The sequence below is a fragment of the Lepidothrix coronata genome, unplaced genomic scaffold (genome assembly GCF_001604755.1).
Source record: "Lepidothrix coronata isolate B3197 unplaced genomic scaffold, Lepidothrix_coronata-1.0 Scaffold255, whole genome shotgun sequence".
Taxonomy (NCBI): domain Eukaryota; kingdom Metazoa; phylum Chordata; class Aves; order Passeriformes; family Pipridae; genus Lepidothrix; species Lepidothrix coronata.
Window position 1 is genome coordinate 656,472 of NW_016690435.1, and position 14,173 is coordinate 670,644.

A 14,173-nucleotide genomic window follows, 5' to 3' on the forward strand; every position below is an offset into this window, starting at 1 on the left:
AGGCTGTGGCAGCACCCTTTTAAAAAAAATAAATGAATACAGGCACACACATTTGAAGTTTAGTCTATGCGGCAGTAAATGAATGAATGTTTTCAACAGCAAAGACTTAAGGTTAGCCTTTTATCGCTCTGCAGAATACTCAGGGTTTTTTGCTTCTTCTGAGAGATTAACATCATGTACCAGAGACTCAGGGCTGTATTCTGATCTTGAATACACAGCTTGCTATCTCTTAGCAGCTGTTTTGGTGAGGGCCACTGAATTACTGCTTTGTTTGAATGCACAGCAAAGGGAGTTGATAACTTCTGATTACAATCTACATATCTTTTCCAAATAGGCTGCAGAAAAACACTTTGAAGATTTGAATCTTGTGAGCTAGGCACCCAAATATGCCTGCCAGACAACTCCTCATTGAATTGACTGACTTCCCAGCAGTAGGAAAGAAATCAAGTTTTTATATATTTATATTGGGGTGAACTACAAGAACAAGCTGAAAAGGAAGGGACTAGGATCTACCTGCAGCTGTGCAGTTTTCATCTAAAACTGAGCATGGCACTTCCACAAGTAATGATTATGCTCTTCAGCCTAAAATAAACACTGAATTGTCTGTCATATGAAAAGGGGGACCCACTGCAAGGCAGAACCTGGGAAAGGAACACAACCGTTGTAAAAACTGATAAAATATCTGAGGCAGGAGGGGGAAAGACTCTTGGTTTTCATCTGTTCTTCCTGAGCACCATGCACCTTCTCAGTGGTTATGCACTGAGGTCTTCCTCCAGAGCAAATGGTTGCTGTGGCTGTCCTGACAGTGAGCCTACAGACTTTGCCACTGAGTGCCACTGAGTGCAATAAGTTTCACTTATTCAAGTAAAAGCTAAAACATATAAAGGAGTCAAATCATGGAACCCTGAAAGGTAGTGTAGTACAAGACAGATGTTTTGACTAGTGGCAGTGCCCTGGGGGACTTCTTTAAAGTTAAACTCTGTGCCAGCCAAAAAGGTCAAGAGTCAATAAGAGCAGCAACAAATAAACCTGTTCCATTAAAGCAGATGGAGAGATTGTACTTTATTCTCATGGCTCTGGACAAAATATTGAGCCCAGCAGAAACTGTTTCCCTGAGGCAGCCAGTAGAAATTCAGGCTTCTGTGGCACACAGATGTATAGGTACCGTCCTCCTTCCATAGCTCTGGTCTCAATATTGACCTTGCCTTGTACCAGTCTCTGTGGTACCCTGTTTCTAGTCCTTGTTTTATTTGTGCCTGAAATGGTTGAAATCTTTCTCTAAGAAATAAAAGATTAGTTAATTTTCTAATAGTATCACATTGTTTCCTAACACTATTTCCTGATATAAACAATAGCATTTGCTGGATGCTTTGCCTTCAGGTCTATCCACAGAGGTAGGCAGGACAAATGCACTTATCAAGACACATGATGTACTTTTGGTAATAAAACTAGTGTAGTATTTTATGTCATTGGAGTGAAAAAAAACCACTAACTTTTTCATATTGGGAAAATCTTTCTTCTCCCTTCCCCCATGCCAGGTTACTATGAAAATACACTCATTATGGGATGCAATGGGCAATGAGTTATGGAGGACATTTCCACATCTTGCCATTTCTTGTATTATTTCCAAGACATGTGAAAGAGTCAGCACTGCTTGTGTGAATGCAAGTCCACACGTGTTCACAGAGGGACACAGCTTCCTCCAAGAGGATGGGCAAGACCAGAAGTTAAAGAAGAGATGTCACAGCATCGTCCAAGAAGGATGGAATTGGCAGTCTCTGCTTTACCCTATTCCTCATCCTGCTTTCCTTGAAGTGAGTGCTTCATCAAGTCCAGGAGAAAGGATGCAATTCAAATCAGCTGTTACCCAGAATTTCCAGTCCCAAAGGTGGCCAATGGATGTGTCTACCCCAGAACTATGAGGTATATTCCCAAGTGGGATCTCTTCTTACAGCTACTGTCTCTAACAAGAGGTGTAGAAATGTGATGGGATCAGGAAAGGCAAAACTTTTCTTCCTAGTTTTGTTTAGGGAGCCTTGTGTGGCTGGGATTTGCACTTTTTGTTGCTCATTCATCTGATGGGGAATCTCTAGAAAGAGTCATGTCCCCCCTTCACAATGGGGACTGAAGGTCTGATAATGGCAGAGAGAGTACATGCCAAATCCTCCCAGGTGTGATAACCCAGGAAATGGGATTTGGTGTCCAGAGGCACGCAGGCCTTTGTACTAGTTTAAATAGTAACTGTCCCAACCTGAGCTTTCTGTATTTCATTCAAGACACCACACTCAGTAATTGTTCTGAATGTGTCCTCATTCCTTGACCTTGTCTCACTGCTGGCATTGTTGTGAGCAGGTTTCTACAAGCTATGACTAATTAATCCTAATTAATTAGGTGCCCTCACTTACACAAAAGCTATTGTAAAACAACAGCTTCAGAGACCTCAGGGGACCTTGTCACGGTATTGGTCCCAAGACTGTCCAAATTGTCTATGCTAACCCTTCAGCTTCAGCGCATCCACCCAGAATCGCAGCTGTGACAGGTTGGTTCAGCTTAAGCTTAAGCTGGACTCACTCTGAGGATCACCTGGGCCTTTTCTGATGTGCTTTCTGCTTGTCTTACATATTTGAAAACTTTACTTTGTTAAACATGGTGAAGACCAGCTTATCCCGTGACCATCGCTGTATAGTTGAGAATACAAATTTCTTGTTTCCCAGGACTTTCAGTATCCCCACAGTGAAAATGAATATTCAAATCCCATGGACATTGGCTCTTATTCTTAACATATCTTTGTTCTGTCAACATTTCAGCAATTTTTCCCCCATCAACCTTGTTTAAGACCTTCAGATAGATATTCTAATTGTGGCATGGAAGTGATGCCTTATGACTCCCTCCCCCATTTCTATATACTTCTGTGTTGTATAAAAACCACAAAATCATAATAGACACTTCATATGTCTTCTGATGGGAAAACAGATCATCATAGAGGTTTTCAACAGCTGTATGCTGGAAAAGAAATGAGCAGCACTAGTTCCTCTTAATTTCTTTATTAACATCAAGAAATCTCAGAGTATTTCAGAGTGTTGGATTCAGCCTGGGGAATTGGTAATATTATTTACCTGGGTTTTTTTCTCATGAACTGCAAGTGGAGTGTTATGCTTTCCATACATTTCTTAAAGTTACTGAGCAGAAGTATTGAAAATAGAGAAGAATGAAGTGTCAGTTAAACAAAATTCAAGGTGAGCTCAGGGAGCAACTGTTCATTGTGGCATGGGATGGATGTCTCAGTTCAGATTTCCTGTATTTCTATGTAAACATGAGACCCAAGTCAGCCATGTACAGTATGTCTAAATGGGGCATAACAGGGCTCTCCTTCATTGAGGGGACTGGGGTCTCAGGATCAGAAAGGCCTTCATCTTGGGAAGGTTATAAGAGCATTCCTGCATCTCCTGATGATGCAGCTCTCTGCAGATAATGCCTTCCTCTAGGATCCCAAGCATCCATGACTGCTAGACACCCGGAACAGACCATGCTCGGGCAGGCAATTACTTTCAGTATTCAGGAAAGGGGATGTGTAAACGCAGTGAATTTCTAGAGTGTTCATTTCTGAAGGTTCCTTAGTGCATCAAGTAGAGGGGACATTACTCCCCTGGTAGCAGGAACAACCTGTGGTAGAAATACTACAGTGATATCACTCGCTTGTTCTTGGAAGAACTTGTACTCTCCTGCATTTATATATTTTTATATATATATATTCAACCTCTAATACATTTACTAATGGCATAGGTTTCAGTTCGATTTCTTTCATCAGTCAGTGTACAAAGCAGCAGTAGGTATATTTGAATTCTAACTGTGCTTCTGCTAGGTTTAGCATGGAGTTGGTTTTGCCTGAACCTGAATTTTGCTTCCTTTTCATCTGCAGAGAACAAAATACATGGCATTGGAAGGGGATCATGACTAGGACACTCTGACCACTCTGCAGCTCCCCTTTCCATGCTTTGCTATTCTTGTTGCTTTCTCTGCCCCTTGGGTCCAGGACTCCTTGAATTGGACATTTCTCATTTACTGTGGCCCAGGATAAATGAATGATCCAATCTTCAAAATCCCTTAGGGATTAATTGCAAGCAGAAGTTATACTGTTTTAATTAAAGCAGCATACTTCAGGCAGCCCATCTCTGTAATCTAAGCTTAGTATCAAAGTCCTTTGTAGTAGAAAATGTCTTCCCAGATAAAAGAGTATGTGTAGAAGGGAGTAATCTGTCCTGCAGGAAGCACAAATATACTGGCATGCTCTGTTACAATTAACTTGAAAGAGAAATCAGCATCCTGCTAGATGCAGCAATGGAAGCATGCCACTTGCACTGCTGAGATCTGTGCCTGTCATTTGATGCCAGGGACATTTCTGCTTATCTTTAAATCATAGAGGAGTAGAGGAACATAGATCACATTGAAAGCCAGTGGGACTCAAGCTGCCAAGTTGTTAATCAGCACTGAAAAATGCAACCCTGTATTCATTAGTCACTTCATAGGTAAAAAGTGTCAAAGGCAAACTCATGGAGGCTGAGAGATTTTTGTTCTCTCTGGTCACCTGGCACATCAGAGAAGGCCACCTAGGAAAGAGGGAGGAAAGAGTTAGTCAGTGGTGTCGTGTTTAGTAGGCATTCAGGAGGGTTTCTGCACAACAAAGGCAATCGAGGTCATCAGATGAGTCCTTCATGGGAGTGCAACAACTAAAAGGGAGGTGAACAGTGGGAAGGAAGAGAAATAGCCATCATCTCTGTACATCTCTGCACAGACTAGGCTAGCCAATGCAGGCAGGCTTATGGGGATCTGTGAAGCACTTCCTCTTCCCACTGAAGGCTGTCCTTATGTTGGGCTCCCATCCGGTTTTTCATCGTCCCATTTCTGGCTTTGCTGCCTAGCTCTTTACTTCATTTCCAGGCTTACAGAGCTGGCAAACAGGGTTGGAGCCTCCAGTGCAATATCATTCTTCCTTCCAGGTCTGCCTCTGATCTCACATTACCTCTATTCTCAACCTGCAGGGCCCACACTTCCTATCAGGCCTAAATAAAGACATAAGTACACATATAAGTATATGAAGGCTTATGACATTTCTGCCTCCTAGTTCCATGGCCTTACTCCACAGTCCTCATGTAGAATTATCCATCAGAGTCATCGCTGAGGTTTCTAGCTTTAGATATAAAAGATGCCACAGTTTGGCATCAAGCATATATATTCAGGATGTATTTAGGAGAAAAAGGATCAAGCAGTGGGAATCTAAACTTTTCTCAACATTGTGTATCAGACTTACAGCTCTAGTTGCAGCTGGGGGAGCTTTTGTTTTGGGCAGATGGCCACTTCCAGTATTCAGGAAAGGGGAGATGAGTAAAACTGTATGTGAAATCAGATAGGTTATGTTTACTTGCTCTTTGCCATAATGTGATTTGGGGGAAATAGCTGCTTCCACTCATTTTGGAAAGTCAGCCAGATCTGAACAATTTCACAGGGAGCAATGTCACAGGAAAATCTGGAGCAAAGATTTGTTCCCTGCATTTGCTGTTTTGCTAGAGAGCTCTGCTATTACCAGAGAATCCCTCCCCTGCACCCCCCCCCAAGAGCTCCCTTGTGGATTTGAGGCTGTAATGTTTTTGTGACCACAAAGGAAACAGCATGTTTGAAAATTATTTGATAAGGCCAGAAGAATTTACCTCCTATGAAGTGTGACATATTTCAGCATTTGCCAATTAAATGGAGAGATTGCTGTCATAGCTCTGCACGAGGGAAAATTACAACCTCTGTGAAATCTCTTTGGCAGGATGTGCATCATCTACTATCTCCAGTCCAGTATGAGAACAGGGTGGTGACAGTATTGTCAGCATTAAATCACCCTTCCAGTGTGCTCAACTTCTCTTTTAATCTACTAACCTGTACCTCACCAACCTGGAGTCTTCACTATATGTGCTTGCACCTGGTATTTATTTTACTGAATAAGGAGCATGGAATAGAAGCTGAATAGGAGAGGAAATGTTGTCTAGTTCAGACTAGGCATCCCAGACCTTCCATTTTATGGTGACCGGATGGAGCAGGGAATTATACCAGCAGTGAGAATAACGTTAAGTTGATGCCATAAGCACAGGTAAATCTGAGTGTAAAACTTTGGTAGGCTATATAATACCTTTTTTTCACACAAATTTTCATTTATCACATGAAAATAGTTTCTTGATGATCTCCCTTGCTCAGAGGCATCAGGGAGCAGCAAGATCAGGGTCACCCCACTATGGAAGGGGAACAGGATGCCAGGGGTGACACTAAGGCAGGGCAGTGTCCTGTACCACTGGGCACAGCCCATTGCTGCCTTCAAAGCCCTGATGACGGGTACCTACCTTTCTCCCTAGAGCAATGATATTTGGAGCATGATGTCTCCTGGAGACATGGATCGCTAATTTGGGAAGGCATTCCTGTCGGGGGGAGGTGCAGGTAGGGTGAGTTGTAATGTCTGGACTCTTACAAGATGGTGACATAGGACCTGAAACCTGCTTGGTTCAGAAGAGTTATTCAGCAGCAGGGGCAAATGGACACCTACTCCTTTAAACAGGAGACCTACTTGCTATCTTGCCATTTTGGCATATCCTCCTACTTGGTTGCAGAGGTAGATTAGGATGATGCTTTGCAGAGTTTGGTGTCTAGTGTCTGCTTTTTATCTTCAACCTGTGGTTGTGAACACCAAAACCAGGGTTTTATTGTGGTTAAAAAACCTTCAGCAGATGGGGTCATTCTGTGCAGCAACACATGGAAGGGTGTGAATGGTATTAGTGTGAGTGGTGCAAAGCAGCAAGGACAAAGAAATACTTAAGGAGGAAAAGGACAGTCTGGCCTTATATGGGGCAAAGATTTTGATTAGGAAACTCTATCAATGTAGGGAAGACAAAATGCCCAGTAAGACGTGATGTTTAGGTATTACTTCTCTGAGGTCGGTTGTACAGCCCTACAGCTACAGAAGCAAACACTGTGTTATATATATCAACTTCTTATTTATTCTTTGCACCACATGCATAAGGGAATCATGGGATCTGTTTCAGGAGACAAGCAGAGAAGAAAAATCGAAACAGCAACCTTAACATGAGCTGGGAATTTCTTTCTTCATTGCCAGCATTTTAAAAGGGGCAAGTCAACAAACACGACCTGTGCTCAAGGGTCACTGAGCTGTCAGCAGTGAAGGGGTAGTCTATGAAGAAGAGGTGAATTATTCTCCAATATCCCTATATTGTTTTAGCAAGCATTTACACATGAAACTCCAGCTCCTAGTCGGTTGCCACCATCTCCTGCTGTGTCTTTGTCTCAAATCCCTTCTTGTAAGGAGGCAGTGCTTCAAGCAACATTAGAGTGTAGGAGAAGCAGAAGATGCTCCTCCTTCCATCACTCATGGGGTTCTGATCCTCCTTTTTTGCATCAAAGACTTGGAACAGGACTGTGGTTAGGAGTTGACAGGAGGGAACAGGCTGTGCTGGGAGGAAGGCCTGCTATGCTGCAAGACAGTGGAGAAAGGAGAGACATGCTGGGAGGGTGGGGGCAGTGAGCCCCTGTCTGTAACACTCACAAATGATGCAGAATCCTTGAATCAGTTCAGGCCCCTTTGGTGAATACAACTTCATGTGAAACTGCGTCACTCTGAGTTTCACTGTGCCATAAAGTCCGGTGAGGGAAATCCTGACCTCTCATCTTAAAAATAAAATAAGATAGAGAGAGCAGTACTCTAAAAGACATAAACAACCATCCCGAGAGGGTCTCACCAGGGCATTTTAGTCAACCCAGCAGAATGGGATGTTCAGCTAAACAGCCAGAACAAGAAGTGCTGCTAATGGCAGCAGTTAAGTATTTTAGTTGGTGTTAGAATGTACCTATGGCTGAGACATTGCTGATTGATTTGTGATACCTGAAATTCTATTAGTTGCTCAAAGGCCAAATTGTTCTGCTTTGCGTATACAAGAGAAAGCCTCTTGCTTTTCTCTAGTGAATTGATTTAAGAGGGAGGGGAAACATATTTTGGAGAAAGCAAGTTAAAGATTTTTTGTTAATAATAAATGGCTGAGCGTAATTTAGGTTATTACTAAGTCTAAAGAAAGGAAACAGAACCATGATGTCATGTCTTTTTAGCTCCATTCAAACTCTTCATCTCCTGTTTTTCTGACTGAAATGACTGATAACATCCTAGACATTATGCATGGCAAAGACCTTTAAGTTCATTTTGCCCATCCGTCTGCCACAACATGTTCTTACTCAGAATGGTAAACAAGAAAACCATATTAGAGACAAACATCTCTAAAAGAATGGGTAGTATTAAGAAATTCTTTACTCATTTCTGTATATCGCCCTTGGTCTGAAAGGAGAGGCAATCAATGTGAATGATTTCAATGCCATGTGGCATCAAGTAAGGGTCACATCGCTTCCTACAACACTTTTGTCATGTGTTGGTTTTGATGACTTTTAGATTTAGTGAACTACTTTTCAGAGCTAATGGCTCTCATGAACCACTGGTTGAACTCACTGGGAACAGTAAAGCCCTAGAGCATCCCTGATGGTTGACATCTGTGACTGGGAACGTGTCAGGTTGAACAGTCAAAAATATAGCTCCTAGAAAGAAAGGTGATCTGCCAGAAATCCAGAGTATTAGAGGCAGGCCTTAGAACAAAAACTGGTGAAGAAGAAAGGGTCTGTTATCATACCTTTTTACAGAACCTGTCATACCGGACCCTGATGCCCCTGAGACAAAGATGAGGGATGCACATTAGTGACTTTCTGTAGGGCAGGGTCCATCTTTCAGAGCTGTGGGGTTGTGGCATACTGTCCTAGTTAGAACAACTGGGACCAATTCATCACTGGATGGGTGTAGCCCAGGACTGTGTATTCTATGGCCTTCCATGCCATTTCCTAGAAACTGTTGTCAGTAGAGGCCTGCGAGATAGGAAGATGTTCCTGTCCTCATACCGTTTTATGGAATTCCCCGCTCTGAGGGAGGGACTGAGCATTCCTGCCTGAACTGGAGAATATATAAACTTGGAGTTTTGGAACCTTTTTACCACTCGTGGAATCCAGAGGAAGACTGCAGCTCACCGCTCTCAGCCAGACTGCAGCTCACTGCTCTCAACTGGACTGCAGCTCATCGCTCTCAACCAGACTGAGACCACCACCCTCAACTGGACTGCAATCACCACTTTTGACCAGACTGCAATCACCACTCTTGACCAGACTGCAACAGCACTCTCACCAACAGGTTTTCCCCTCACTTTTTTCCTTTGGACTCAGGGGGCCCAAAGAACACCACTCTGTTCATGCCCCAAGGTGCTGGGTTATATATTTGGGTTTTGTGGGTTAAAACCAATTGTCTGTATAATTGTACTTATTGTATTATTTTCTTAAATTGTTATTCTGACTTATAATCTCTCTTTTGAGTTCATTTCCCCTGCTGGTTTACCTTTAAACCAGCACACATACCAACTCACATCTGGAACTCTAAGTGCAGTACAGACAAATGGTATATTTATTCAGCAGGTGCATTGCAGCAGTGCCTCTCAAGAGTTGCAGTTACACACAAGCCAGTCATACTCCCTGCCTCTCCTCCTTACACATTCATTACTGCTGTTCTGACATCTCTACTGTCGCTATTAGGTCCTCTGGCTACTGTCTTGAGAGCATTTTTGCCAGAGCTGACAATATAGCTTTGCATCAGCAAATGCCACCTCTCCATATGGACAGTTACCTTTCCAAATCTTGTTTTATGGCCAAGTGTTCTCTAACATCATCAGAACCCACTGGAAATTGTGGGTGCTCTAACCCACAGAGCAATATGTGAAGACCTAACTCATCTCCAATGATGTGTTCCTACACTGCTCCCAGAGCACTTGCTGAGTTCACCCTGAGCTCCTAGGAACACTTTCTCTGTGGCCTCAGCACCATATAGACATGGGCTAAATCCTCCTTCTGTAGCAGAAATGACTGGGAGAGCTGCCTCCTTCCACTGCTCTGTCTCCACGACGAGGATGCCCTGACTTCTCTGATTAGCTGTCTGTGGCAGGGATCTCTGCAAGTGCTTGCTGCCTCTGAGCCCCTGCAAGGAAAGATCATTAACATGCAGCCTGCCTGCCTGTGGAAAATGATACCTCTATACCTAGAAGTGAAGGATAACCAAATCAACACCCAGTTCTACTCCATTAATATGGCCTTCAGGAGGCAAATGCCTCTTAACAAGAAATTATGTGCCACTGATCATTTCATTTCAGCATCCAGGGCTCCTCATTAGTTCACAAGACAGTTTTCCTCTAGTGAAATGTCTTCCAACAGCATCTCTCACAGTCAGTGAATCTGCTTGCTCAAGTGTGAGGAAACGTGTGAGCTGTTTTCCTGCAGGTGCTGCAAGAGGCACAAACATCCCTAACATCAGAAAAATGCCACCTCTGTCCTGGATTACAGGCATTCCCATGCAATGGTATATGTGCCTCTCTTTTGCCTCCACATCTCCTTTCAGTCCTCAGGTGGGAAAATAAGCAAGAAACCACAGTTTAGGGTCCCCCCAAAACTCAAGACTGGATTATCATGCACTCCATGATGGTGTTGACACAGCAGCACTGGGCATTTTTGTACACATTAGGAGCAGAGAACTCATTTCTGTTGCAAAACCCCTGCTAGGAATAAAGTTAAATCCTCTAGGATCATTAAACTCATTTTGTTGTGGCTTCATTCTCCCTCAAGTCAAGGGTAACACTTGTCTTGGCACTTCTTTTGTTCATCTTCTCAAATTTCTTTAATAAGTCTGCTTATATTGAGAATATATTTGTCTTGCGTTGGGAGTGCTGAGAGATACCCGTGGTCCCTTCTGCTAGCTATGCCCTCTCCTCAGAAAATCTCTTTCACTGAATCCCTTTCAGTTTCTCCTGACTAAAAGGTAATTTCCAACCACTAATCACTGGCTAACTGTTATGCAAGCATGAAGTTCCCCTCAGGCATTTGCAGTTCCCACTCTCTAGGGCTTAGCTCAGCCACCAGCTCCAAGATACCTCCAGCCAGAGACAAGAACCTTTAGGAATGACTTTGCAAGGCTTTGTTTACGCAATCGTGTGGGTCAGCTTTCACGCCGGCATTTCTGTGACAAAATGAGCTGCTGGTCCCTTATCTAGCAGTGGCTGTTGAGGCTACTTGGACTAGGGGGTACAACCTAAGCAAAGGAGAAGTCCTTTGCTAGCAGAGACATGCCACTGAAAGCAATAATGGATCCCCTGTCGACTGTGCTGATGATGCTGGATCACCATGAGGGAACATTACATGGCTTTATATTTGTGATTTGCATAGCTTGCACTGTAGAGGTTTACAGTCTAATGTATGCATTTGCTGCTCTGTTGGGAGCTGTAAAGAAGAAAATCATGTAATAAAGAGCCTTCTGGTCCTGACATAAAATTCAGCATAATGCCTTCCTTCCTGCTGTTGCCTACTGTGTGTGGCAGTGTTACCATTGTGTAAATGCCAGCTAGGGCTCCTCGATGCTGTAGAGCAGAGCAGAGGAAAAGTCTGGAGAAGAGTTGAAGAGGGAGAAATTCAGGAATGCTCTCCAATTATGTGACAGGCAGGAAATATTTATACTCTTCTCCATATCCAGGTCAGGTTGGCTAAAACCTTCTCAGTCCTAGGTTCCATTGAGATGGGTCTGAGTTTGATTTCAGAAAAAGCTTTGTAGTTGTAAAGAGGGGAAAATGCAATACCACTTCACCTGGGCAGAGATGTGCAAAACATTTAGATGAACAGTCAGGAATGGCTTTGCAGCTTTTAAAGACAGAGCTTAAGAGCTCTACGAGCTTTTAATTGTTTTGTAAAACACTCTTATGCCAGTTTGTTATACACTGGAACTGATTTATTAACATGCCTCTGCTCTGTAGGTAATCTCAGTGGGGGAAAAAAGCATAGTAATGTTTAATTTTACACAACAGCAATCTATCTCCATCTTAAATTAGTTTACTGGCTACTTAATAGCCTGGTGCATTTGCAACTTTTTCGGAATGAGCCTATTTACAGATCTCGGGGTTGGTGACTACTTGCTGTCTTGTCTCTCTCTCCTAACCAACTTCATTAGCAAACATAATGCCCACTCTTTCAAATCCCAGAGGCAGGTGAATAGGCCTGAAAAGTAGCTCATTTCTCCAAAGACCAGAGTAGAGTTGGCAGTAAAAACCTGGTGCCTCTTTTCCTCCCACCAGTAGTTTCTCCATTAACTGGAGCCAAAAAAAAAAAAAAAAAGCCATCCTGAGAGATCTTTCCAGACTTCAAAAATTTACCTTAGGATGGAATTCCAGTTCTGAACTTTTGATTCTTTTCATGAAGAATTGGGAAAGAGGTGGGTGTGATGTTTAGAAATCAATTTGCAGCTCTGGACACCCTGCTTTATGAGGTGACGGGTCTCGATTTGCCATAAATGGGTGCATAAGGCTCTAGGGTTTAGTTTTCTACTTAAGATCTGTACTCTCTTTCTGAATAATGGGACAGATCACAACTCTAGGCTGGTCCTTTCTGAATTATTCTTGATATCTGTGAAACTTTCTGTGATTGCTTTCAGGTATAGTGTTTCTCTTTGCATGATACTCTATGTCTCACTTCATGCAAGTTTTGAGTCCTTTGACTGGTAATCTTACGGAACTGACAAGAGAGCTCTGTCATGTTTGTAACTTACTTGGATTTTCTTGGTCTGATGTCATATGCAAACAGTATATAGTGTACTATATTTGTGACTTTCCTAGATGGTGACCAAACTGCTTTTTTAGGATTGCAGAGTTCAAGACTGTATATTTTGGGACTAACATTTAGTTGACTCTTTATTGTATTAACCCCCTATACTCTGAAAATGATAGGTAGTTTACTCCAGCAGGAAGAAAACTGTTTATCATGGGTTTCTTAATATTCAGTAAAGCCGTAGTGAATGACTAAGAATAGTTATCAATTCATACCAGCAGACTGTGTTGATACATTTACAGCCATCAAAAAGGATTTGACAGGTAGTCCAAGCACAGCATCCCCTTTTTTCCCTGCTCCCTTTAAAAAAGAACTTAAACCGAAGGAAAAAATGCTTCAATGAGAATGCACTAGTCAAAGCAAAACAAAAGAAAACCCAAGTTTGCAGTTAAAAGACTACATGTTTCCATACAGAATTGCTATCCTGCTTTATATTTGCATTATTTAGTGTTGGCACGACTGCCTGCAGGAGCATTCTGGAGTTTCCTGGCCATGGTGCATAATGGTGGAGAGGCAGTCCCAATGAGAACACTGGTCCTCAGATGAGAGGGAGACACTCAACAGACTAACTGCAGCTGCCTTGGAGCAGTGCTGCAGCAGAGTATTGGAACAAAGGTATTTTCCTTTTCTCAGCACTGATTTACACATCCCCAAGAATATCTTCACAGAGAGCAGTTGTGTTCTGTCAAATGCCATATACAGGCAAACAAACATCGAACACATTGAGAGAAAATTCCCAGCCAGGCTCTGCTGTTTGTTTCTGTAATTCTCAGCTTCTGCTTTGCAAGCTTACTGGTGAAGAAGAGGCTATGACAAATTCCCCCTGAGGTCTGTATTTCTGTGCTGTTGGGGCTCTATATCTATGCCAGCTAACGGCTATTTCCTCTATTGCAAATTATCCACATACAACAGGAGCACTTTTAGTCCATACTCTGCTAGTAGTCATAGCTATTTTAATCACCCTCTTCTGCAAATTCTGCATCCCGCACATCCCTCTTTTGATGTGCACATCCTCTTCAACCAGATCACTCAAGCAAACAGCTGCTTTCGCAGCACCCCCATCTGGAGCGTTGCTCCAAATTACGGAAGGCAGATATGTTTATTATTATTTAAGATCTGTCAGGGACTGTATTAGCCACGCTGATGGTTCTGCTGAGATCTTCACTGCAGAAAGAAATGAACAAAACAAACAAAGGGATCTGAGATCTCTAAATCGTTCCTGTTCCATGGCAACCTTCCTTGAAGACTAGAAGACTCTTTAGGTGAAATAACATAGTGTGCTTGCTCAACCCTTTTATACCCCAGGGTATCAGTTGTTTCCCACTGCTGAAGACTTGCATCCCTTCTTATTTCTGTTCTTTCATGTTACGCAAGCTCTTCATTTTTCCAGGTTTAGACTTGCTGA

The 14,173-nt window shown here is 42.7% G+C and overlaps 1 protein-coding gene across 2 annotated transcripts in view; it reads left to right on the top strand.

Annotated features, from left to right (window-relative positions):
- SYNDIG1 (synapse differentiation inducing 1) overlaps positions 1-14,173 on the top strand; it is a 75,628-nt gene that overhangs the window by 35,646 nt on the left and 25,809 nt on the right. The gene's annotated exons all lie outside the window — the stretch shown is intronic.